General features: G+C 53.5%; 1 protein-coding gene across 5 annotated transcripts in view; it reads left to right on the top strand.

Annotated features, from left to right (window-relative positions):
* Positions 1-27,522, top strand: part of C19H16orf95 (chromosome 19 C16orf95 homolog) — a 432,052-nt gene that overhangs the window by 323,619 nt on the left and 80,911 nt on the right. For all 5 annotated transcript variants that reach the window (XR_009498961.1, XR_009498960.1, XR_009498963.1 and 2 more), the window contains one exon: positions 12,545-12,721. The gene's annotated coding sequence lies outside the window, so the exon portion shown is untranslated. The remainder of the gene's footprint in view (positions 1-12,544; positions 12,722-27,522) is intronic.

Genomic DNA, 27,522 nt, shown 5'->3' with positions numbered 1-27,522 from the left:
TGTCCATAAATTTGCCAAAATACAGAAAAAAGGAGCTTTAGGAGAAGATACAGTTATCACCAGGGAGCCCTCCCCGGAGCCCCCGAGAGCCCTTCGTTTCTGTTCCTGTTTTGGTAAAACACACCCACCACAGAGGCCACCATTTCACCCGTGTTCAGGTGTGCAATTCGGCGGCATTTAGCACGTCCACAGCATTGTGCAGTCACTACCTCTAGTTCCAGAATATCTCCGTCACCCCCAAAGGAAAGCAGCGCCCACTAGCAGCCACTCTCCAGCCCCTCCCCCAGCCCCCAGCAAGCACCAGTCTGCTTCCTGTCAGTGGGCTTGCCTGTGCTGAACAGTTCACATAACGGAATCACACGCTCGGCAGCCTCTGTGCCCAACAAGCACGTAAAAGGATGCTCACCGGGAAATGCAAATCACACCACCGTGAGATACCACCTCACGCTCGCTGGGATTGCTAGAATAAAAAAAAAGAAAAGAACAAGTGCTGGTGAGGAGTCGGAGAAAGGGGAACACCCGTGCTCTGCTGGCGGGGATGTGAAACTGTGCAGCCCCTGCGTAGAACGGTAACTTGGGATTTAGGTCACAGGGTCTGTTCAGCGGGAAGGAGAGGGGCTGTGTTCGAGCCCCAGACCCTCCCTGTAGGAGCCGTGTGACCCTAAACTCCCCTGACCTCTGTGAGTCTTCATTCCTCATTCCTGACCCGCCGAGATCCTGTGAGACCCAAATAAGTCACAGGCATGGCCTGTAAAGGCGTCTGCGGTTGTCCCCTGAGGCCCCCCCCTCCCAGGGTTCTTTCCAGAATCTCCCCTTGCTCACTCCCCTCCACCCAGACCAATGGCTGGCTCTCCGTTTCTCAGACAGGCGTGCCCCACCCCCGGGCCTTTGCACTCTCTTTACCCTTTCATTCCACCGTCACCATGTCAGTGCCACCTGCCCCCTCCCTGCCCCTCGGCTCTCTCCATCACACTGACAGAGTAATAACTGACTTTATTTCTCGGGGTCATGACGTCGCCGTGAGCCCTGCGGCCTGAGGGCCATGCCCGTGGGCTCACCGCCGTGTCCCCAGCACAGAGAGGGGCTCAGAAGACCCTGCGGATCAGTGGACGCACATCCCAAATGACGTGCACGAGCAGGTCGGGTTCCTTGAGCACAGGAGGTCGGGGTGGTGTGCGGGGACACCCAGTCCCATCCCCACAAAGCCCAGTGCCCCCTCGCCAGTGGGAGGACAGGCCAAGGGGGAGCATGGGTTCCAGCTTACGCAAAACAAGGGGAATTTCTAAGAACACCTGGATGGAGCTGGACCCTGGAAGGGGTGGGACCAGGTCCCCGGACGGTGTGGGAATCCTCTCTCCCCACCCCCCGTGTGTGTCTGTGTTTTGCTTCACTGACCTTCTCCCCTGAGTCCGTCTCCCCTGCTACGGGGGACGTTTTCACAACGGTGTACCTACTGTCTAGGACCTATAGGACCTAAAGCTGGACTCCTCTCTGGGTCCCAGCTCCAAGTTCTCGGGGAGGGGACTGACTTCTGGTTGCCCCACTTGGGGTCAGGCTGCTCCCTGGACCTGCCGCCTGTGTCTGGGGCTGTGTAGGGGGGTCAGCACGCTGTATAGATGGTTTCAGTGGTGGGAGCAGGGCACCGGGGGTGACGGGGCAGTTACGGGAAGCGGCTGAGAGTGGAGACGCTGACCCTAAGGTCCCTCGTCTCTACTCCTTTTGTCCACGCTTCCATCCGATACTTAACTGAGCTCCTGCCATGTGCCGGGCACTTCTCTAGGGCCTGGAGATACATCCGTGGACAAAATACACGGACATTCCTCCCTTCCATAAGCCTGCCTACAGCCTAGCAGAGGAAAGGCTCCACAAACAAGTAAACAGGTCGGTTCATTAATGTTGGGGGAGGCAGGGCTCTAACGAGCATCTGGCGGGTGAGGAGACACGGCGGGGGCAGTGGGCAAGGTGGGCAGGGAGGCCTCTCTGAGCGGGGACGCTTGGCAGGGACCTGGGTGAATGGAACGGGCGAGCTGTGCTCTAAGCAGCGGCCCAGCACGTACAAAGGCCCTGTGGCAGGCAGGTCATGCGTGTTCGAGGACAAGGAGACCAGTGGACCTGGAATTGGGACGGAAGAAGCGTATGGCACTGGGTTTGTAGCTTTCCAACCTCTTCACGGGTGTGTCCAACTCTGCAGCCGCGATGAATTGTCTCTGGGGCCTCGATGTCTCCACGTGGGGGGGGTGGCACTAGGAGCCCCTCCTAGTCTGTCTGTGGGGCCTGAGGTCACACTGGGGGCTGTGGGGAAATGTAAGGCCACAGTTGTGCGCCCGCGAGGATTAGGGGCTCATTCTTCACGGAGATCTGTGGTGACACTCATGGCCCAGGGGCGGGAGCCGCAGCCAACGTCCCACCCATGGCTCGCAGCCTGTCTCCACCGCCAGGACCCCCGGGATGGAAATGAGGGCATTCCAGGGGGGTGGTCCGTGTGCTCATGGAAGGACGGAAGGAACCACACAGTGGACGAGCCCACTCGCCCGCCGGCCCCTCGGCTGCGTCCCAAGTAGGAGGCAGAAACCTTTGACAGGAAAACCTGAAAGATGGGTCCCCACGGGGCCATCCCGATAATCTGCTGGGGGCCTCTAAGCCCCAGAAAAGCCCACAGCCCTAATAAGGGCCTCACCCTGTGGGTCCCAGGGGCCCTGTCAGTCAGGGCAGAGGCAGGGGCACAGGGACGGGTCAGGCTGGCTTGAAAGAAAGCCCTGTATTGTTTTTGAAGAGCAGCCCATTTGCATCCTGGGTTTTACCCGCTGTGTGGCCACCCGGCCAATTTAGCATTTGCTGGGAGCTGGGGAAGACAGGAGGGAGGAACAGCCCTCCCGGGCCTTAGGTAGCCTGCGCTCATGCCCGGGGGCGCGGGGGCAGGGGAAGGGGCACATTTTTATCCCATATTTGGTGATATGGTGGGCTTCAAGTTCCTCTTGTGCTCTCATTTGTCAGGACTTAATGAGAAACCCCAAAAGGATTTAGAAATTTCCCTTTCCCAAGGACAGGAAATAAATGGGAAAGTTCTAGGGAATTAGGGGAAAACCCATTGCAGGGAGAGACAGCAGCCTTTGTTGTCTGCTTGTGTGAGGGTGTGATTGTGTGAGTGTGAGTGTGTGTGAGGATGTGAGTGTGTGTGAGGGTGTGAGTGTGTGAGGCTGTGTGAGTGTGTGAGGGTGTGTGTGTGAGTGTGAATGTGTGTGACGGTGTGAGTGTGTGAGAGTGTGAGTGTGTGTGAGGGCGAGGCCCCACCTCCCGGATTCGCTTGCTGGCCTTGAGGCCACGCCGTCCTGAGAAGGTTAATTTTGGGGAGTGTTCAGAACCTCCCTCATGACAACGATTCATTCCTTGAAGCTCTCAGCTTTGAATAAACAGTTTGTCTCTTGTCCGGCGTTTGGATGGGAGAGTAAAAGCACTGTGAGCGAGTGTAAACGCCGATTAAACGGTAAGGATGTAAGGAATAAACAGATCCTCGTGCGCAGTAAACACCCTCACTCATTTCTTCCGTATGACACTTGAGTCTGCAGGGTGGGGGGGGGGGAGGGGGAGGGGAGGGGAAGGAGGAGGAGGAGGGCGCGGCGGCTCAAGTGTGCACAAGCCGGGGCTCAGCGTGAAACCTGCTTCTCTGTGCTGCAGAGCGTCGTGCAGACAGAACAGACTGGCTGGGAACGGGAGGGCTTTGTGTCTGCCCGCACACAGCCATTCATTAATTCATTACCGTAAAGAGAAGCCGTGCGAGCCACGACGGGGAGACAGAAGTAGTTTCAGAGCAGTAAGGCCTTCGAGTAAACCAGGGTGGTGAGTCCCTCTCGCTGTTAGGGTGGAGCCCGCTCCCCGCTCAGCGGTTCCTCCAGGGCGGTTCCCCCAGACGCCGGCGTAACGGGTGGCCTCCTCCCCCTGCTCACGCAGACGCAGACGGCAGCCTGCTCGTCCCGTGTCCCACACTTCGTCTTCTGTCGCTCAGCAGTCTCTCTTGGAATTCACGCTGCTGCCACATGAGCAGAGCCTTGTTCTTTTTAACCAGCTGCGTAGTACTCCATGTTTGGACGCCCACAGTGCATGGACCCCCATCTCCTGATACTGGACGTTTGGGTTGTTTCCAATCTTTGGTTATTACAAACAATGCTGGCACAATATTTTTATCTCTTTGTACAGATGCTCGAGTAGATCCATTAGGTAAATCCCTAGAAGTGGAGTTTACTGGTAGAGTCTTGTGTTCTTAAATGTTTGATAAATACTAAGTCTTTTTGAAAGAAGCAAACTAAATTCACGCCCCGTGGCGGTAGCCCGTGGGGGTGTATGGCTCGGATCTCCCTGCCAGAGAGACCCCACCACGGCGAGTCAGGGCAGCTGGTAGCCTCCAGCTGTGGGCGACTGCAGGGCCTGCCTTGACTTTCTGGCCGAGGCTGCATGCCTTCTGGGCAGCCGATGGCCAAGCATGGCAGAAGCACAAGGTCCCGCCATTTCTGCCACCAGGGACACCCTCCAGGGGCCTCATCCCTCGGGGCTCCCCATCAGCCTGGCGGAGACTTTCCCAGAGCTGCACGGAAGGCCGAGGCTTGGGGTTACCCCACGCTCCTTGCGTTCACGGGTCCAGGCTCTCCCACCTCCTCGGGCCCACTGTCCCCGGCCCATCACGTGGGCTCCACCCCAGCACAGCCCTCCCGCCCCACTCCATCCCAGCTACTGCTTCCCTGGGGCCCCACACGGACACGTCTCAACACGTGAGGTTGCAGTCAGGGAGCAGGGCCCACGGCTGAAGGTTTCAACCCTCAATCTTGTCCAAATCTCTCATTTCATAACCAGAGAACTGAGGCCTAGAGAGGGTAAGTGACTTGCCCAAGGCCACATAGTCGGTGGTCTCCGACCCTGGGACACCAGCTGACCTTGTATGTCCCCCACCCTCTGCCGAGTTTGAGCCAGGAGCAGACACACGTGGCCTGTGCCACCTTTTCTACTTTTCCAGATTTTCTCAAACTTCCCTTAAAAGAGACGGGGGGTTGTGTGCCAGTCCTTGGACGGCCTGAGTACTGTTGTCCCCAGGGCGCCATTCCTATCTCAACCACAGAAGGGCCAAGGGACAGGCAAGGGAACTTGGAACGTCCCGTGCTGTGGGGTCACTGGGCGCTGGGCTCCCCAGCTATGGTCATGGCTGACAGTTGGCAAAGATCCTCGGGTTTGGGGGGCAGATCAGAGGTGCGGGAGAGGGAGAGGCGGGAGGAGACGGCACTGCCGCGGGCTCGCAGCGGCACCTCCAGGGGCTTGTAAGTCAGGGAGACTGGGATTCTGCCTACACACGAGAGCGTCGGACTGCAGGGCGTTTACCACGTGCCGAAGGGGCCTCATCAGCCATCTCTCTGGGCTTCTCGCCCACCCTTCCACGATCACCTCGCATCGGTGGCCAGAGGGCAGCCTCAGGCCCAGCCGCAGCCTGGGCAGGGCTTGCCCAGCATGGACTCAGGCGGGGTTCGGGGGCTTGCCTGGTTAGGCCTGCAGCCAGGACCGGATGGCTGTGGCCCTGCGCTGAGGGGGAGCCGTGGAGGAGAAAGGGGGCTGGGGCCACACACGCCTCTGTGGCCCTGAGGGCAGGGCCAGCGCTGACTCACCTCTCGTCCACCTGAGTCCCTCGGCGCAGCACGCGGGAGCTCCTGCTCATTCCATGTTTGTCCGCTGAGTGACTAAAGGAGATGGAGGCAGGGCGGAGGGAAGGGGGAGAATGAAATTCCTCCTGCCCTTGTCCTTGCTCTCGGGGGGGTCTGGCATCATTTTTTTTTTTTTTCACACACACACACACACACACACACACACACTGTATTTTATTTTTACAAGAGATAAATAGACTGACACCAAGCATCATTTTAAATCGTGCCGACCTCAACCTTGTGCCCGACTCTGGACCCCGCCTGCCTGGCTGGGCAAGCGCTGGCTGAGCCCCTGCTGGGTGGACATGGCCGTGGCCAGCAGCAGACCTTCCGTGGCGGTCAGCACCCGGTGGGGGCCTGTGGACACCCCAGTGGCGGGCAGAGGCCTCAGTGTCTGTGCTGGCCCTTTTCTGGCGCTGGCGTGGAGATGGACACGTCCGGTCCTGTCCTCCACTGGACAGACGCCATTCCCACCCCAAAGTGTGTGTGCAGGGAGCTGAGGAGGACACGCGTGGGTGAACGTGCATGTGTGTGCAGGGCTGTGAGCACGTGCAGGGCTTCGGGTTTGCTGAGGGCCGTCAGCCGCGTGGGCCCTCAGGCGAGGCCATCAGCCCTCTGTGGTTCCTGGCACCCCTGGTCCTGCCAGGGGACGGTGAGTGACGTTTTGTCTCTGGGCCCCTTGGCTGGGAGTGTCAGTGAGGGGGCAGGGGGCCTGGCACCGTGTGTAGTGGGGCTGACCTCCTTCTCCTTGAAGTAAGTTCTGACGTCAGCTTGCAAGCCCCCAACTAAGCACAGTACAGAAGGAAGAATCCTTGAAAGAGCAGTTAGGTCATCTGTGGATAATGCTGCTTCCAAGTCGAAGCGGCCGGCTCGCACAGGTGCTTGTAACACTCAGCCGGGTCATGTGTAAACAGTGACTCACGCTCACCTTTGCCTCTGCTGGTGGGTCGCCCAGGCTCCAGGTGCAGTGGGTGCCACCGGCCCATTTGCAGCAGTGGCCCAGCAGGCGGCTGGGACTGGGGCAGGTGGTCTGTGAGAAGGCTGTGAGGGAGATAACCCTCTTTCAGCCAAGGGCATCGCCTGGTTTGGAGTGGGAGGAACTGATGCTGGGAAATTGGCTCCGGTGTTAAAACCATCCCTTGCGTTTGCTGTCAGAGCTACTTGGGCTTTGCAAGGACCACTCCTGCTGCTGGGCTGAGATAGAGGAAAGGGGAGCAGGGGCACAGGTGGGACGAGGGGGAGGCCAATGCCGTGCTCCCGGTAGATCCAGGCCAGCGGTGACCGTGGCCCGGGCTAAGGGTCGGCGCGGATTTGCAGGTGGAGAGAGTGCCCTGCCCCGTGCAAGGCTGCCCAAGCGCTGGACAGGTGGGTGGGTGGATTCCAGGGGACACAGCTGGAGGGAGGTCAGGGGAGAGGGCTGAGCTGTGTTTGGAAACAGCACAGAGGTGCTCGGTGGAACTCTGAGAGTCGAAGGAGAGGCCTGGTCCAGCTGTGGAGTAGGAAGAGGGCCGGCCCAGGCCCTGGGGAGCCCTGCTGTTTCAGGGTCAGGCATGGAAGCGTTAGCCCAGGAGGGAAGCTGGAGGGGTGGGAAGGAACTGGGGGAGCACGGGGGACGAGCAGGACCACCCTTGCTCTGAGACCGTCTGTGGGTCACGGGATCGATTCTCCTCCCGGATGGGAAGCCCCGTGGGAACAGGGTGGGTCCGTCTTATCCACCGTTATGTCCCCAGAGCATAAGAGCACATGAGAGGTGGCAGCAGGCACCTGCTGAGCAAATACCATTGGGCCAACACGGCTAAGGAGGCAGTAACATCCAGCGAGACCCTGGGCCGCTCAGTGTGCTGTGGGCCCTTCAGGCGGCTGAGCTGCTTGCCCCTGCACCCCAGGGACTCAGCCGCCCCACCACCCACCATGCGTCTCGGTGGAAACAGAAGGAAAGAAGTTCCAGGCTTTGCCGGCTGATCACAGCACCCCTCCATCTGCTGTAGACGCGGCTCGGTGGCCGCCTCCCCAGGACCCTCCACAGCAGGGAGGCCCCACCTCTGCTTTGCATGTGCTCTCCCCTTTTTTGAAAACTGCTTTGCTCTTGTCATCAGACAGACACAGTTGGCACTTCTGTGTCAACGCAGATAGAGCCTGCCCTTAGATCCCGTCTCAATGCTGGAGTCACAGGCCAGGCTAAATTAAAAAAGCAAAACGTGTCTGGCCCGATAGCTGACTTCATGTGCAGTGGAAAAAGCAAAAAATAAATACTGAGAGTTGATGACATCCGTACCATCTGTGGGCACGGTGCCCAGACAGGGCAAGAGCGAGGGAAGGGTCCACATCCCTGCCCTGCACACAGGGCACCGGTGGGTCCCTGCAGCGGCCAGGAGCAGGTTCCACCGGAAGCTGTGGTCTCTACTGTAGAAACTGCCCTCCCCGGGCACCGTGGACCTCGGTGCCCAGGGCACACGACCTGTCACCCAAGCCTCCAAGTTCTCAGAGAAGCCCACCACCTGCTTCTGTCTGCTTGTCTGAGAAGCGGCCCAGGGGGCAGCATCTCCCTGTTTCATTTTTATCTTCGGTTTTTTCTTGCTCAGGCGGGATGAGTTTTGGAACTGGCTTTGGTCTGCACGATAAGAAGTCACTGCAGTACTGATGGGATATGGTCACCTGGTGATCGGGGAGGGTTTCGTCCTAATTTCGCGGAGGAGGAAAGGGAGCGCTGGGGACCCAGGCAGCAGCCCTTCCGCCCCTGCTTGTGGCCCCGGCTCCAGCTGGGGGGGTCGCTGCCTCCCTCCCGGCTGCCCCGTGACTCACCCTCCTGCCACGTCTTCGATGACTCTTTTGATGAATATTTGCTTGGCATCGACTTCGAATTGACACCCTCCTCTCTCATTTTTCACTCAACTTCATCATAAACAGTACAATTATCAGCGTGGGTTATGTCATTTTTTTTCTTAAAACACATTATTATAAGTACAAACCAGTTAACACGTTCAGACACGTCACCCACGCACCATGAAAGTGCCTCGAGGGCCACCGGGGAAGCATGCCCGTCTGGGAGCTGCTGGGCCAGCCGGCAGAGGGCTGGAGGCTGGGATCCCTGGGCTGTGAGGTGACCTGCTCCTATTCCACCTCCCCAAGGGACTATCCCTAGATATACTGTCAGACCTTTCCCTGGAATACGGATCGCCTGAGTGCACTGAGCATTTTATGGACGTACAACATATACGCAGAAGAGAACCCAGACCCCCGACCCGTGCCCCCAGCCCCACGTGTGTCTCTACGTGTGAGCTCCACGAGGACAGGGGTCTGGGTCTGTCTTGCTCCCTGCTGTGTCCCCAGCACCTAGGACAGTGCCTGGCACGTACTAGGTCCTCGGTACGTATCAATGGAATACATGTGTGCATGGGTGAAAGAAGGAGCTGGAGTTTCTCCCTATAGTCTGTTCCTCTCCGGCCTCCAGGCCACACTGGGCTACCGTGCAGTGTGGTTGTGTCACCCCTGCTCGGAGCATCCTGGTGACTCTCTCCGGTTTTCACAGTGCTGTAGAACTGTGTCCCCCACGCTCTGCTCCGCCGCACTCAGATTCACAGGTTGAAGCCCTAACCCCAATGTGGCAGTATTTGCAGGTGTAATTCCAAGGTGATTAGGTTTAGGTGAAGTTAAGAGGTTGAGGCCCTCGTGACGGGATCAGTGCCCTCATGAGAAGAGGAGGAGGACGCAGGGAGAAGGCCATCGTCTGTAAACCAGGAAGAGAGATCTCACCAGGACCCAAATCTGCCGGCACCTTGATCTCATGCTTCCAGCCTCCAGAGCCGTGAGAAGCGTGTCTGTGGTTTTGGCCCCCTGGTCTGCGGTACTTTGTCATGGCAGCCTGAGCTAAGACCATGACCTTAGGATGGTCTTCAAGGTCCCAGCTCCTTCCACCTGTGAGCCGCACCTGCGCCCTCTCCTCCCTTCCTGCTGGACCGTCCGCGTTTCCTTGGATGTGCCAGGTTCTCGCCTGTCAGCTTTTCCACAAGCTGCTCCCTCTGCAGGGATGCTCTCCCTCTGTTTATCACCTGGCCAACTCCTTTGGGGCTCAGTTTACCCCTCACGGCCTGGGGACGCCCCTGCTGACCACCGTTTCCGCCCGCTACCTTCCCCAGCACCCCAGAGCACTGTGGGGTTGCCCCTTTGTATCAGCGGGATGGGCGAGTGACAACCCCAGAACCTAGGTGACGTCACACAACAAAGGTCTACTTCTCACTTGGGGTCCATGTTCAAAGAAATTCCTTGGGGCCTTGTTCCCCATCACCAGTTAGGGACCCGGGTGGATGGAGGCTCCACTCTGGGCACAGCCAGGAGGAGAGTGTCGCGAGCTCAGTCCTGCCCTAACTGCCTCTGACCCGAAGTGCCAGGCGTCACGGCTCCCAGTCCATTGGTCAGACCTCATCACCTGGCCCCAGCCCGCCTGGGAGGGGGAAGAGAAATACATGAACTCCTCTGTGTGCCCAGGAAAAGGAAAATACAACGGAATGGTCTCTGCTGTCACCCGTCATAGAACGTTCCTGTTTAATTTCTGCTCATTCCCTGGCCCAGACTGAAGTTCCTCTGGTCCCTGGATTTCAGCTTGCTCCCCAGTTTTACCCTGGGCACGTAACATGGGGCCCTCCTGCGGGACCATGAAGCTGTGCGAAGGATCCGCACGGAGCACAAGCCCGGTCAGGACCCACGGCCTGCTGCTCCCAGCGGACACCCGAGTCCCTGGGTGGCGCCCTGGTTCCTCAGACGCTCTGCACTGTGTGCCGACTGCAATGGGTCGTTTCTTCACCCGTCTACCCTACGCTTCCACGTCACTGGAAAACGTCGAGGACCTATGGAAAATCCTAAACACACTCCGTCTGTCTTGTCTGTTTTCCATTTTGTGTTTGTGCTGTTTTTTGTACAATAAACAAGGTAAAAGCAATGAGATAAACAGCGTGAGGTTTAAAGGGTTTTTAATGAATGAACAATACCTCACTGTTCTGAGAATCCTTAGTTTACATTGATAGTTGGAAAACACAGCATTTGGACGGCAGCCAGTTTTCCAGGGTGAATAAACACCTCGAGAGGGACAAATATTTTTCACAGACCATCGGTGAAACGGAGGCTCAAATATTTAAAAGTAAATACATAAAAAGGGAAGAAATAAAGAAAAGAAAAGGCAAGGTGACCCTGCTGACCTTCAGTTTCCAAATGAGCTAAAAAACAAGTTTTTATAGTTATGTTTACTGCTTCCAAAGAAACAAAACCTTTTATTTTAACTCCTCTGTGCCACTACTCCCAGAATGTGTTTTTCTAAAATGTCGTTCTTGAGATTGGACGAGGGACTTCACTCTTTAGGCCTCAGTTTTCTCACCCGTGAGATGGAGATAATTATAATTCCTCATTCACAGGGTAATTATGAGAACTAAAGAGGTTAATGTATGCAAAGGGCTTAGACCAGGGCCTGGCACCTGTGAGTTCCATATACGTGTTAGTCATCACCACCATCGTTACCATCATCATCACCATCACCACCATCATTGTCATCTCCATCACTATCACCATTGACATTACTATCACCATCACCATTATCACCACCTTATCATTATCATCACCATCATTATCATCATTATCACCATCACTATCACCATTGACATTATTATCACCATCACCATTATCACTATCTTATCATTATCATCACCAGTCTCATTACCACCACCACCATCATCATCACCATCGTCACCAGTCTCACTATCATCTTCATCATCATTATCAATAGTTACAAACCGCATTTGATGGAGGCAATGAAAGTAGCTATCAGGGACCCATCCTCTGGTTAGTATCAGACAGTGACCATCCAGTGGGATGTAAGCTTGACTGTTGAGCATAGACCTAAAATATGAGTATATTGCTGTTTTCCTGGCTTTCACCCCAATGAGGCACAGGCATGCATGTCCACACACTTCATACCCCCACACACTTGACTCCTTTCTGAAAATTCTCTGTACTACTTCTGCTCTGCTGTGAGGATGGTGACATAAAGGCAGCTGCTAGGCTGGGCAGTTCTCAAGAATTCATGCAGTAGCAGAATGCTTCTTCTCGATCCACCATTGCCAGGGTTGCAGAAGCACATGCTCCAAAATGTCAACAGTGGTCGCCCCCAGGAGCAGCATTAGAAATAGGGTGCCCCCAGGTCCCTAGTTTGTGCCTGGTTTCCCCCTGGTGTCATTATTCATAGTGCTCCAATTATGAAGTATATGATCACAACAATTTTAGTGATTTCTACTCTTCTTTTTGCTCATCTCTATTTTCTAAGCTTTCAACAGGAAACTTCTGTAATAAAGAGGAAACCAGTACAAGTGACAAAGCACTAGCTCAGGTGCCTCCTTCCCCAGAGAGGGTTCCCTGCTCCCCCAGCATGAATCATGCCAGGCAGAATCTTCTCCAGCCTCTTCATGGCTGGCTGGCGTTAAATATTGGCTACCAAGCAGGAAGCTGGACAGCCCCACCCCCAGCTACTTGTGTCATGACGGTCTGACTAGTGGTGGTGAGAAATTGAATCACTCCTATAGGAGACATAACACACAGAGGCCTTCTCCCAGGATGCGGTCTCATTTGCTGGGGAGTGTAAGGCAAGGCTTGCACAGGAGCACTTGGGCTGGCTCCGTCTGCTGGGTGCTTCTATCCGGTGAAATCTCTCCTCGTGGGAGCGGAAAGAAATGAACCCAGGAACCATGTCCAGGAATGAATCGCTGTGTCTGCAACTTTATACTCATTAGAGTTTTAATAAACTCCTGCTTGTTTTTATAGGGAGTTTTTTCCACCACCTTTGAACTACCTTAAAACAATAAAGTGCCCTCTTCACACAGGTTGGCCCAGTGGGAAGACTGACCTTATTTCGATTCTCCTACTGAGAGTGACGACGCAGCCTCAAGTGCCAGGGATGCCATGATTGCATGAGACACGGAGTTCAGCCTCTGCAGTGACCCCTGGAAGAGGAAGCAACTGGACGTTTCCTCTGCACATTGTCTTGTGCAAAGATACAAGTAAGGGATATTTGTATTGGTTTGTTTTTTCTTCTTTGAATGCCAGAAAAACTTGCTAAGTTTAAGGAAAAATGGAGGAAAAAATCTGCATTATTAAGTTTTAATGGATAATCGTGTTCAAACCAAAGACCTGTGTCTGCCCCGTGGCCATGACCGTCCTCACACCGAAAGGCCTGAGCACAGTTTGGGGGCACAGATTTCAGATAAGCCAGCTCTCGTGCCTAACACCCGAGGTTGCTCCCTGTTACCTGAGCAGGGGCTCCCTACCTGGTGCACCTTGGCATCACCTGTGCGTTCGCTGTTCCCTGGAATGCTCTTCCCGTCTCTTCCCTAAGGTTTGGCTTCCGGAATTTCTAGAGACGATGATCGTCCTAATTGTCCTGTGTGGCACTCTGCTCATCACCTGTTTTTCCTGCTTGTTTACTTGTTGACTTTCTGTTTTTTCCCACCTGGAGGGTAAACTCCATGAGGGCAGGGACTCATCATTGTAGTTTCGTTTCTGAATGAATGAATGAATGAATGATAGATTATAACATAAAATGCTCCTGTTCTTAAAGGCACAGTGCTCCGTGCGTCGCAGGAGACCAGGCCGGGTGGTCTCCAAGTCCCCTTCTGTTTTTTTGATCCCAACGGTCAGGTCCGAGTCTCATGTAAAGCCTCCTTTCTCTCTTGAATCGAATCCGCAGTACCAGACTCAAATCCGCTTCCCTCAGGAAACCGCTCCTAGGCCTCTCCCCGTGCCCTCTCTGGTCCTGCATCCAGTGAGCAAGCATACACTGAGCGCCAGCTGCATGCCTGCACCGCACTTGGCTGGTGGCTCAGCCGTGAACGGCATTGTCTCAGACACGCAGGCTGGCCCCCGTGGAACAGAGCACAGATGCAAGGAGCGAGGGGCTCACGGAGCTTTGTGGGTTAGGAATCTTCCCTCCCATCACTGGCTCCTGTTCTACACTGAGTTAGGGTCTTCTGAGTGGTACCCAAAGCATCCTGGTACTAATTTTCCCAAGCCATTTCTTTGTGTTTAAGACACTGTCCTTCATTCCAACTGGAACCCTACAGAGCTGCTCCTAGGCCAGAAAGCTACTGTGTGGGGCTTTCTCTACTTCAGATAAAAGTCCTGCTGCCTGAATAGTCAACAGTTCCATCCAGCGCAAGGGAAAGGAAGATTGTTGAGACACAGCTGCCTTCAGAGGGGAGCTGACAAGCAGGTGGAAGGTAGATGTTTTGGAGGGAAGGGCCCAGTTAACAAAATGAGGGAGGAAACATCCCTGTTGTTTATTTCTTCTTAGATTCATAGTCCGTTTAACCAAGGGTGCTGACAAGGAGTATTTGGATAGAAATATTAGATGCTCTGAAATCAATGCCTAATACCCTGCCAGAGAGACCCAGCTTCTGGCCATCATGCACACTCGTACCCACACACATACACACTCACACACACCTTTACAAGCTCTCACATACTCACACACATACCCCTACACTCATTCATACACTTATACAAACTCTTATACCCACACACATGCACACACTGCAAGAGGTATTATCGACCTGAGTCACCCCCCATCTTTTTTCAATCTCTAAAAAGCTGCATTTACCAAAATAAGTAAAACATGTGAGGTATGGGATCCACCTTGTTGAAGGACTGGGTTTTATTGGTCAACTGGTAAATCAAAACACATGGAAAAGTGCTACATTTAGGAACACACTGCGACTGTATTACCCCCTCGTTTTACTGGTTCATCCCTAATCGGAACCAGCTGGCAATAAAGAAGCGAGTTCATGGGAATCCACCCTTTGTTGAACGTGGGGCCGGGTGGATGCTGGAGGCCGATGAGCACGATGAAAACAGCTGTAATTGACTCACGAGGTCAGGCTCTGGGTAGAACTCGGGGACAGAGGTGACACTACAGCTGGTGCATAAAATGCCGGGCTCCCGGTTACCTGTAACTGTGTACAGTGGAGCGAGAGAGAAAGGTGCCATTTATGAGGCTCCCCTCAGCCTGTGCTCCTGCTGACCTGACTCAGGCTGCTCTAGAGTCTCACAATTCCTCTGGGATGCTTGTTGACATTAATCACCATAATGGTAAGGATGGCACTCGTGATGGTGATTATGATGGTGATGATGATGATGATGATGATGGTGACGATGATGGCAGTGGTGGGGATGATAATCGTGGTGGTGGTGGTGATGATGGTGATGGTGATGGTGGTCATGACGGTGCTGATGGAGATGGTGATGATGGTGACGGTGGCAGCAGTCAGAAACTTCAGACAGGCTTCACAAAGCATGTGGAGCATCTCCACATCAAAGCGCTGCAATGTTAATTATGTGAGCCTTGTAACCTTGACAATATTAATTGAACAACTTTCCATTTTCCTTGTGTTTTATCTGTTTTAAACACTTTTTCCCCCAAACGAGGAAACTGGCATCTGAATTCTAGAAATGGAACATACACACATGCCACCCCAACTCCCCTTCCTGTCACTAATCAGGTCAGTGGCTCCACCCTTTGGAAAATTGTGATGCATTAGGAGGGCCTGTGGGATATTTTTAGCACCTGACACCATCCCATTTCTTCCTCTCCCTGCAGTGTTGTGTGATGTGTACCTTGTTTAATCAGCACACTTTAATTTTATAGACAGATTTTTTTATGTCTGCTAATATTTTGAGATCTGCAGAGGGTTCAGCGTCAGAGTTGGGACTGTCCGTCTAGACCTGGGCCAGGGCACACTGTACACACGAGCTGCCCTTTCTCCTGGGCCCAGGGCAGGCCTTAGTGACACTCTCACACAGAATCTGAAGCTAGCGTCTCATTTCTTCTCGACACAGGATGTCTGGGATTCAGTACCAATTGCTGGAAGTTGGCAAGATGAAATTGATCTATCATCCCCGGAGATGTTATAATAAAAATAACACCAGGTCTTTTCATTTCAAACTTAATCCCTTGGCTTCCACTGGCCCCATAGTGAAAGTAAGGGGCGGAGTAGAGTGCACTGCATTTCTAAATCATGAACATAGAAAGATTTAACCATTTTGGTGGTCAACACTCTGTACCCTGCTCATTAAATCCATTTAGGAGAACTACTGTTTGGAATCATACAATGGATTAACCTCTTGGCTGTAAAGAGGGTGAAGTCGTATGCACGGACAGGCCTTGAGGCCCCCGTGTCTGCCCTGCTCCCAGCTCCCAGCCGAGGAAAACACCGTCCCCGGAGCACTGCCCCTCCCCGGCATGGGCTACACACCACTTTGCTGTTGGAATGTAAGCTTCATGAGGGCAGAGACTTAATCTGCCTCATTCCCTGCCACCCTTCCTTGCCTTGGACAGTGCCTGGTGTGTAGAAGATGCTCAATATATTTATAGAATCAATGAATGAATGAATGGGACTTCCAGATTTCTGAGTCCTGGATAGAAGGGTGGGATTCTCTCAGGGAATTCGTCCCCCAGCAGTGCCCCCCCCGGCCGACTCCTTGAATGTGGAGAGAACAGCCAGGCGGGGAAGCCCCAGCCTGTATTTCCAATAAGAAATACGTGATTTTTCTTGTATTCACTTTTGTGACCATGGGGAGCCCCTTCTGATGAGTCACTCTGCTAGTGGAGGAGCAGCTTTGGAAACCAGCGCACCCAGTGACTACGGGATGCATTTCCCGTCACATGTGCAGCCTGCGTCCGTGAAGAGGAGACCTGAGGGGTTCACGAACTGTATGTGTCTTGGAGGCAACACGACAGGGGCGTAAAGGCCTCAGGGTCGCAGAGGGAAGAACAAAGGCTCCCTTGGGTGCAGACACGCCCCTGGCTGGTGAACAACCACATTGGACCTCTTTACAATCTACTTGGAAAGCCTTTCCAAGGGGCCTGAGAAGGAAGTTTCCTTGGTGTGTGTGATGGATTCCAAAGCTGTGAGCTTGCCTTGTTGAATGTTCTCTGAAGTGACATGGGCTGTGTTCTCTCGATGAACAGGACATGCTGGAGAATTTCCTTCGAGGGAATTCCTTAGAGGATTCAAGCTGGAGGGGGAAATTTAGGGGGAGAATGGGTTCCCCCCCCAGGAATTCTAATGACTGAAAATCATCTTTCCCACACCCCCAGTCCTACACGAGCTTGGAGAGCTATCACATGGATCACTACAAAGAACTCGGGCCGTAATTCTGGAGTGAATTGCAGGACTGGGAGATTTTTCTTGCCTTCAGAAAAGACGCAGCCACTCTTCCCTTATCCCTGGGCTTCCCTCCCTGGGACCATGGACCCAGCTCGTGAAGGCCCTCGGTGGGGAAGGCAAGGCCATAGTGATGTTAGACATCATAAACCCAGGTCACGTTCTGAATGTCAAAAGGAGTCCTAATACCCAACTACCTCCCCTGCTTTCTTCCTAAGAGAACTCAGATTTTATGCGAAGGGGCAAGGTGCCCAGCTAAAAGGCCACCGTGTCCAGCTTTCCTCCTCACCGTGGGGTCCAGTACCGCCCCCATCATCCCCGCTATTAACATGGTGGGGCTGATGGAGCGTACGCACATGGTGCTAAAGTAGCCTCCAGCCACCCTTCGGCACTGAAACTGGTGTAGGAGCACCCATGGCTGAGAGTGTCAGCAGTGGAGTCTGGGCTCAAATCCCAGCACAGCCAGGATGTGGAGCCGAGGACAGATTACTCCCTGGGCTTCAGTTTTTCCCTGTCTGCAAGATGAGTGTAATCCTAGCTCCTAACATAGGGGTACTGGGAAGGTTAGGTGATCAGACGGTGATGGTGGTGATGATGATGAGGTCTTAGCACCACGACCATTGCTAGGGATAACAAAGCAACTTCATCTGTGGTTACAAGGGTCGAATGTTTCTGGCAGTCAGATAATATGTTTTCCAGAGTGTGTCCTCACCGTAAGTCGAGGGAGATGCTAAAGAGAAACCCATTGCCTGACTCTGATCAGTGTGGGTCCAGGAAGGAAATGAAAGGAGAAGTCTGGTTGTTCTAGAAAGGAGCTGGGGCCGTGGGAGCTGTGAGAGATGCCAGTGCTCAGAAGGTGTGGAGCCCTGCCATCCACTTGGGTCGGTGCGTCTTACCCAGCACATGACACGCACGCACCTGTCACCTGGCCATTCTTTCTCCTCAAACGCCCTTTGCTCTCTCTGCCAAATCACCCTCCAGGGTTAAAGTGGGTACAAGGGCATCAAGCTGTCACTCATGTCTAGATGGTGTTTCATTCAATCCTCAAAATAACTGTACAAAGTAGGCAAAGTAGGCACTATTACCTCCATTTTACAGATGAGGAAAATGAGGCTCAGAGAAGGGAATTCATTGCCCAAGGTCATCCAACCAATGATCAGTAGATGCTCCAGCCCCTTCTCCCCATGGGCTCCTTGAGGCACCTTAGGGTTCCTTGGAACCCAGTTTGAAAATCACTGTGCTAGCCACTCTCTTATGGGCCTTCCCAGTCGGCCGTGTGGTTATTTATATGACTTTGGTCATCCTTTGTGGTCCTGAGATGGTGAGGAGTGGATGAAATTCAGCATGCACTGTACCCGGTGGGGCTCACCAGGTGCTTTGACAGCAAGGTGTTTTCTTTCCTAAATCTGGAAATGGCTGGTCTCCCCGACAGGCACATTCTTGCCCACCCACAAATGCTGAGGCCTAAAAGTCTCCAGTTAACAAGCTCTGCAGACGCTGTGCACAGCAGAGTGGGCAGCTGCTTGGAGCCTGATGAGAACTTTCCGCTGGTGCATACAAAGGGGCAGCTTGGCGCGGTGTCCATCACAAGAGCATCAACAGGGAGCGGAGCTCGGGCCTCAGCTCTCCTCGGTGGGACAGGTCCCCGTTTCCCTCCAAGTCTGGCTCGGCTTCACCAATGGAATAAAAATGGAACGCGGGATATAATTACACTTGCCGAGTTAGCAGCTGAGAAGCTCACGTGTTCGCTTACTTGTGCACAGAATGAAATCTCGGCTCACAAGCGGGGGTGTTATGATTATTAACTGTGTGTTGGTGGAAGGTTTGGCAGCTCCCTGGTCCCAGGCATGGAGCTAGAAGTTGACTCAGAGTCCCAAGTGATGGCTCCACACTCGTCCATGTCTGTTAGTCGTGATGGCCCGTCTGCCTGAAGGAGGAGGTCCCTTCCCGAGGCAGGAGGGTGCAGAGGAGATACTGGCAAGGCGCCAGTGGGGGGTGGTGCTCGGGCTCCCCCTGTGCCCAAGTGCAGGTGGAGCTGGGCATTGACCAAACCAGAGACTTCAAAGCGGGGTCCTGGGCAACCTTCCAGGTCGTGCTAAGTACTGGAGGTTCAGGAGGAGATCGGAAGATGCACGCACAGAAAGCAGCTGGACCCAACTTTCTGACTGTCCCCTGACTCACCAAAGTCCATGCTTTGAGAGGGGAGGGCAGTGGGACAGATGGCATTTATCTGAGCTGTCGTCGTATTAGCGCACTGGTTACCACACCTCCGTGAGCTTGAGAAGCACCTGGGAAGCTATTTATAAAATGTGTGTCCATCTCCCAACTCTTGATACAGGTGTGCTCCTCTCTCCAAGGCTCCGAGTCATTGGCACTGCAAAGGGGTTCAGGAATCTACGCGTTCACAACACCTGGCCTTTCTGATGTGGCTGTGAGTGAGTCACAGTTTGGGAGACAAGTTCTAGAGCAGTGGTTTTCACACTCCAGCCCGCTCAGGATCCCTGGGAGGTTGTGTTAGAGCACAGCCCCTCCCTGCAGCTTACGATGCAGCAGTTCACGGACAGAGCTCCAGAATCTGTACTTCTAACACATTCTTGGGCGAGGCCTTGCTGCTGCTCCTGGAACCCCACTTTGAGAACTATTCTTTTCCTGTCTTGGAGAAAAAAAATCAGCTTGGTCATGTCAATGGCTCTAAGGAGGGGAAACCATGCCTTACTCAGCTTTTATTCCCTAGCATGGCTCACCCTTGGCTAATTAAATTCACCTTGAGATCTTTTAGAATGTTCCAGTGATGTTCTTTTTCTTTTTATTGAGATGTGTTTGATGTACGATATTATACAAGTTTCAGGCGTACAACATAGTGATTCACAATTTTTACGAGTATACTCCACTTATAGTTATTATAAAATATTGGCTATATTCCCTGTGCTATACAATATATCCTTGTAGCTTACTTATTTTATACATAGGAGTTTGCATCTCTTAATCCCATACCCCTAGCTTGCCCCTCCCCTTTACCTCTCCCCACTGGTAACCACTAGTTTGTTCTCTATATCCATGAGTCTGTTTCTTTGTTATATTCACTAGTTTGTTTTATTTTTTAAGATTCCACATGTAAGTGATATCATACAGCATTTGTTTTTCTCTTTCTGGCTTACTGCACTTAGTATGATAATCTCTAGTTGCGTCCATGTTGCTGCAAATGGCATTATTTCATTCTTTTTTATGGCCGAGTAGTATTCCATTGCATATATGTACCACACCTTCTTTATCCATTCATCTGTCAATGGACACTTAGGTTGTTTCCATGGCTTGGCTATCGTGAATAGTGCTGCTATGAACATGTGCATTGGGGTGCATGTATCATTTTGGGTTAGTGTTTTTGTTTTCTTCAGATAAATACCCAGGAATGGAATTGCTGGGTCATATGGTAGTTCTATTTTTAGTTTTTGGAGGAACCCTGATGATGTTCTAATTGGGGGGGCGGTCCTGGCAAGCTGCCCTCCCCCCGGTGCAGCCAGAGCTGAGAACCACCTTAGCACAGAACAGGCAACCAATTTCCATTTCCATGTTAGTATTTGTCGAGTGCCCGTAGTATGCTTTCGTTCAATAATTACCAAGTGCCTGTTGTCTTCCAAATGCTGTGTCAGAGTGAGTGGGGACAGAAGAAAAAGGTGTCTGTCCAGGTCTCAAGCAGCTCGTAGCCCACAGGAGGCGACAGGTGTGCAGTCACAGGTAGGAGCTACAATCGAAGGACGTGCAGGTGCTGCAGGGCCACAGAGCAGAGGAGTTGGGGCAGGGTGTGAAAAACTTCCAAAAGAAGGCAGAATCTGGGCTGGGCCTTAACAAATGGCAAGGGAGAAAGCAGGAACGCTTACTCCAGGCTGATGGGACAGCCTTCTGGTGCCGCGTCCTGAAACCTCACGTAGCAGTCAGGGAAGTCTTAGCAGGTCGGTGTGGCTGGAGGATGGAGCGTTGGGGCAGGAGTGATGGAGGACGAGGAATGGGAAGTCACTGAGGAACACAGCATTTAGAAGTGAGTTGCCTTGGGAGCGTCAGATTGTAATTCATTTTCCCCAGTTGAGAGGTGGAGGCTTGGCCATCAGCCCCTTGCAGCCACATGGTGGGATGGGTTCTCACCCCTCCCAGTGGGAAAGCACAGCCCTTTGAGCCTGCGTTCCTTTAAAAAGATTGATTCTAATTTTTTCCTACGTGCTTTTGGTGCCAGGATTCATGCCAGAGCCCCAGCGCTCATCTCCTTCCAGGAGCGAGCGGGAAGGCAGGGTGGGAGACGGGGCTGCTTGCTGGAGCAGTCGGCGCCTGGTCCGGGTCCTGCTACTTGTTCCTGGATCGCTTCTCACTGCTGCGCCTATAGAGTGAAGTTGGGCAGAAAATCCGAAGACCAATGGAACCCTGACCTTAGAAAGTTGTCTCCTGCTGAACCAATGAGCCGGTGGCGACAAGACAGGAAGGACAACCTGAAGACCCCACGGCCCCCGTGGCTCCCTCTGACAGCCAGCCTCCCCGCCTGCGGTGCACCCTCACCCAGCCCAGCGCTGCAGACCCCCATCCCCAGGCATCCTGGGGCAAGGCCAGGACACCGCAGAGCAAGGTGCTGGCACTTCCCGTCAGGGTGAATCCCATCTGTCACCTCCGCAGCCTCCAGCTAAGAGAGAGCTTCCCAGGTCACCAGTCCCTGACGAGAAATTGGTTTATTCAACAGTGTTTCGGAAATTAAAGCCAAGGCCTCACTCTCGTATTTGGCCAGTCGAATGGGAAAAGTTAGACATGAAAGAAGGAACGGGGACATCTCAGGTGTGGGGCTCTCGGGGGCCTGGCTCGGGATAGAACAGCTGAGCCAAGCCTTGCCGGTCCCCTCCACTCCTGAACCCCGAATGCTGGAGCAGGGGTGCTGGGTGGTGTGCCAGGGCGGTACCCCCATCTGCCAGGAGGAAGCGCTGAGAGGGGTGGGGCAGGGGGTCAGCACAATGATGGGAGCTGTGGGTTTGACTGTGGCTGGGCTGACTGTGTAATGTACTGTCCAGGCAGAAGGGCAGCTACTGGTCATTCCGCTGGGACGTGGGTGTAAACCAGAGCTGTCCAGGGCGGGCAGGCGGTATGGAAAGCCAGCCCACGAGACGGAGTTGAAGAAACTAGGGATGTTTAGGCAAAGAGAGGATGAATTGGGGGAGGCATAAAGCCTGCGTTTTGTGGAGTCAGAGTTCCTGATATGAAGTCCTGGCTCCATCACTAACCATCTGTGTGACCTCAAGCAAGCGCCTTGATTTCTTCATCAGGACTGGATAATCGTGCCTGCCTCGCTGGGCCGCTGGCCAGAGGAGTTAGGATACTAGAAGCCTGGTGTTTATTCGGTGCTCAGTGGGTTTGGTGGCTGTAGCCGTTACTGGTGTTCCTTGCAGTGGCCCCGGGCACTTCTCTCAACCCCCCCTAGTCCACAGTCTCCCCTGCTAGGAGGCAAGAAAACCTTCTTTCCTAGTTATTCCTCAGGATAATCAGGATGAACAAATGGGACAACTGATGTGGAAGGCTTGGAAAACTGTGGATGATCCAGGCTATGTGAAGAGCAGACCCACGAGAAGGGAACCAGAATAAAGTGCTCTGAGGATGTGTGGCCCCTCAGTGGATAAATTTCATCTCTGATGGGAGATTCAGAGGATGTAACCAGACAGATAAATATAACCAGTTGTCCCATTCTTTGGGTTGGGTAGCAGTGCCATAAATAAGCAAAGGATCTTCTTGTCATCCCAGCATCGATTACTTCCTGTACTGGTATTACCTCCTCTTCCCCTTTTAGTCTGTGAGTTTGGGTGGGGTTGATCCTCATCTCCTGGCTCCAGGCCTGGCCAATCAGAACATTCTGCTACTTGGGCCATAGTCATTGGTGCAATTACTGGCAAGAGGTCCAAGCAGGCCAGTAGGACTCAGCTCCAGGGCTTTGGTTAGAGCTGTTAGCAGGGGGAGGACAACTTTTCCACCAAGGTTTCTGAGAAGGTGGGTCTTAGGCCTGCAGCTGCCATCTTGCTCACCCTGAAAATGGAACCCACACAGAGGAAAGCAGAGCTGAGAGCTGACAAGGTCCAAATGGGAGATTGCTTCCTTTGTTTGAGTCCTTGGATTCAGCCCTACCGAATCCCAAAAGGGGAGTTTTCAGTTAGGCAAACCAATGTTCTTTTTCTTGCTTAGGTAAGTTTCTGTCACTTACAATCAATAGAACTTTGAAAAATAGATGCAACTGATGATAAGAAGTACAGATACGGACTGAAGGATTCCTAAGCAGACCTTGGGTCGGAGATGGGGCGTCGATCCTGTGTCTGTTGGCCCTCAGGAGCATTCCCTGCCCTCCCCATCCTGCTTTGTCTTACGGGCAGGCCGCCATCTGCAGGCCGCCTTCCCAGACTTCTGCGTTGGCTGACTTCCAGTCGGTTCAGCCAACGAGGGCGCTGGGGGATAGTGAGAGGCAGCAGGAGGGGAGAAGCCAGGGGGGTTCCCTTCTCCCTCCCTGCCTCGGGCGACGTCTCCAGCAGGGGCTGCCTCCTCTCCCTCCTCCACGGTTCCCGCTTCTGCTGGGTGACCCATCCCTCCATCCCCAGCCTCGTGATGCTGGAGGCCGCCTGCTCTTGTTCATCTGTGGGCCGCCTCACTGTCCCCTCGTTGGCTTCTTACCAGTCCCATCACTTGTGCAGCCAATTCCCTGTATTAAATTCTCTCTGTTTTCAATATTCAGAGCTTTCCCTACTCTCCTGATTGGACCCTAATTGACACAGATGGCAAATAGGTTTCCTCTTGTGTCCGGCAGTAAGAGAGCACAGGGACATTCAAGGAACTAAAATAAATTCAGAGTTCTTGGGGGTGAGTGGTGAGGGTGGGGCTGGACCAGGCAGGGCCTTGTGAACCACATGGAGGAGTGTGGCTGTGATCTGAGGGAAGCGCGAGCCCCTGGTGCACTTTAAGAAGGATTAGGGGTGGTGTGGCGTGGTGAGTAGGGGAGAGGTGAGACTCCCACGCCCCAGCAGACTCTGGGACACATCCCGAAACGAGGACTTGGCTTCTACAGGCCAACACGTGCCAGGGGCCCAGAGAAATGTGATCTGAAACTTCCAGGAGCTGCTTCTCACTGACTCACATATTTCAAAGGCCAATCTCTTTGGGGGCTCTTCTTGCCCAAGTGAAATGGAATACTGTATTAGGACTTGGGTGTAGAGGGGAGGGGACTCCAGGAGCCAGCGAGGCGGAGTGGGCCGGGGGGCTTCAGCAAAGCCGGCAACAAAGAGCCCAGTGACCCAGAGAAGCCTGAAGCAGCCCAGACATGAAAGGAATATGCTGGAAAAATTAACTCAGTGTTTGCTTTGGGAACCAGTCTGACGGCTCTTAATCCAGTGGGTGTGTGTGCATTGCAGCTCACGGGACGCCCCAGATCCCGGCGGGGCGACAAAGGGCCGTTTGTGATGTTTCCATCTGCACCACGGAGGGTGCCTGCCGCCTGGCCCAGGCCCCGGGCTCTGAGCAGTGGTCCTGCCGTCGGGGGCTCCAGCCTCCCCTGGCGGCCGGCTCCTGGCTGGCTGCTTGCTGACTTTTCCTTCTCTTCCCACCTTGATGTTCCCACTTTAGAAAGATGAATGGCGCGGAGAAGTCGCCAAGCCCCAAGCCCCAAGGCTGGATTGCATGGAGGGTTTGTTTCTTAAAAGTGCATCTGTCAGATGGAGCAGACAAGAAAAAGTATGCCCTTGGCTCCTGGAAGGCGGGTCTGGGGCAGGGAGGGCAGGCGAACCTTGCAGGAATGAGTGACCCCCTCCTCCGTGAAGTAGTTCAGTGGAATCATAATGTCACACATAGGCGGACAGTTCTCGGACCGGAATTTGATTAGATGTGCTTGAAGAGAAATCATGTTTTAAATTCCTTTCCTCCTGTTTTAACTAGGCCAGCCCCAGGGAAAGGGACACCTTGGCCAAAATTCATAGATAAACAAAAGAAGTCACTTCTTAGATTTTTGAGCTTCCTAAGGGCTCAGCTCCTGCCATTCCAGGGGGAGTTAAATGACTCTCAAGGGTACCGTTGACCACTGTGGTTTTGCATTACCGACTGGATTTAGAAGTGACCCCTCTCTCCATGTTGACCCACAGACGTCTTGTCTACAAAGCCATCACCCATGTGGTCCATTCTCGGGACAGTGCAGTCATCAGAGAAGCCGAGTCCGGCAACCAGAGCAAACTTAAAAATAACCCAAGTTGCTAACTTGCATCTGTCAGCCACTATGAAGGGCATCAATGGACCAAAGCAAAAGATTTTTAAATATCCTTTTGCTCTCCCATCCAGTCCCCTCACACGTCGCAGCTGCTCCCCATTTCTCTCCTAAAACAGAAGCAAGACCCGCCCCTCTCTTCTTTTGTGACAGAAGTGAGAACCTGGGAAGTCAGGATCCTCTGTGGTGGTGAGGCCAGCTGAATGCAGAACCCTCTTCATCGGTGCGTGGGGGGGGGAGCAGTCTAGCAAGGGTAATGATCGCCCCAGATCCTGTCTGCCCCCGTTTCTGAAGGAGGGTGTGGGAGCGCGAACGCGCCCGCCTGTGCTCCCTTCCCCGAGGACGCTCTTCTATGCCGCCGCCATCCGTGGTGGACCCTCAGCCCAGCCCTTCAGTCTGACATCCCCTGTGACCTTTTGGTCTCTCATCTCTGGCCCAGCAGGACATTCCCTGGTCCCTGCTCTTGCCCGTGGGTCCCCACACCCTGAGTCCTCCTTCCGTACCCCTCAGCAAGTGTGTGCACAGGTTCCAGCCCTTCCTTCCTGCTCAGGGCCTGGATGTTTTTGTCGCGGAGGCACCGCACCAGCCCCCGGGCTTCCTTTGTGTCAAGAAAGAAGGAACTCTCGGTTTACTGAAGCCACTTTCATTCCAGGGCTTTATCACCGGCAGCTGAGCACAAGCCTAACTGAGAATGTCAGTTATGGTTATTGCTTTAATATAAAGGTAACATTTGCAGCAACTCACCCTGGAGTAAACCGGTGCTCTGGAAATGAGTGTCCTCGCTCTTCCAGGTGTCCTGCCCCCCGCCTGCCATGTCCGTTCTGCCCGCGTGGCCCAGAGTGAGAAGCTGGGTGCGGCAGCCTCCTCCCCTACTCTACGTTCTGCTCTCCCGATTGAGCGGGCATCCCCGGGCCCCACCTGAACTCCAGACCCGAGTGTGCTCGTTGCCTGGTTCAGTGTGGAGGTCAGCCTGGCGTGGGGGGCCGACCCCTGGCAGTGACCTGGTCCTCATGTGCACGTGGCTGCTATTGGACCAAGTGACCTTGCACACGTTCTGGGACCTCTTTGGGCATCCTTGACATCCTTGGGGCTTTGTAGTCAGAGAGAGTTGGGTTCAAGTCCTGACTATCATTCACTAGCTGTTTAAACTTGGGGAAGTCACTAAACTTCTTTAGTTTCTGCAGCTATAAAGTTTCTCTCTAGCACTAGCATTTGTAAAACAGGAATAGTAAAGGCACCCAGCTCTGGCACCCTCCCAGCTCTGGAGACCACAAATCTGAGATCAGGGTGTCAGCAGGGTTGGTTCCTTTGGAGGGTTATGAGGGAGAGTCTCTTCCAGGCCTCTCTTCTGGCTTGTGGTGGCCTCCAGTGTCCCCTGGCTTGTAGATGGCATTCAACCTGTCTTCGCGTGGTCTCCCCCCATGTGTGTCTGTTTTTGTGTCCAAATTCCCCCTTTTTATAAGGACACCTGCCAGGTTGGATTAGGGCCTACCCAACAACCTCATCTTAACTGGATCATCTGCAAAGACCCTCTTTCCAAATGAGGTCACATTCGCAAGTACTGGGGCTTAGGACTCCAACATCTCTTGGGGGGACACAATTCAACCATGAGTTGATTGAGAAAATTCACGTAAAGAAAGTCCTTTCCTGCAGCATCTGCAAATGCTTACCACTTAGCAAGATTTGCTATTGCTAGGTTTATTTTTTTGTAGTTATCTTACTTTTTCATGAACCACTAGACCAGGTACCCAGGTTTACATTGACTAGAGCAGAAAGGCTGCACCTATCCCGCTAATTCAGCTCTGGGGGTTTTCAGTTGACGATTGGTGGCAAGCCCCATGGTTGTGGTCAAGCCGTCCTTGGATCTAACTGGCTGATGGGAGGAGGCCATGACCTCCTCATGGCCACTAGTTGGACAGACAGACAGACTCAGCCAAGGGGCCAAAAGTTTCAAATCTCCCTGAATTCCTCCAGCCTTGAGATTGGATTTTACCACGGAATGAAATTCATTCAAAGGCATCTTCATTTTCCATAGAACTTGCCAGCTGCAGAGAGGCAAGGCAGAAAGAGTGGCTGGAAATTCCAGCTCCATCCTCCCACTGTTGGCTTTCTGGAAATCGGTCCCTCATCTTCTCTTTCATTCCTCTCCTCCTATCTGTGAGCAAGAAATGAAAATAGGCACTGCTTTCAACCGTCTCCCCCAGGTTGGGGGCTACCTGTGAGGTGACGCAGGTTTCCTGGGGGTTAACGCAGCAGGTGCTGTTTGGCGGCTGGTGGGTGACTGTCCTTCTGTATGTGAGCAGAGAGGGACCCTGCGAACGGGCATGTTCCTAGTCTAGCGCGCTGAGTGTCTCCCAACGTCCTCGATAAGGAAATCATCTTC

This window comes from Balaenoptera ricei, chromosome 19, assembly GCF_028023285.1.
Source record: "Balaenoptera ricei isolate mBalRic1 chromosome 19, mBalRic1.hap2, whole genome shotgun sequence".
NCBI lineage: Eukaryota > Metazoa > Chordata > Mammalia > Artiodactyla > Balaenopteridae > Balaenoptera > Balaenoptera ricei.
This window is presented reverse-complemented; position numbering and strand designations above follow the sequence as displayed.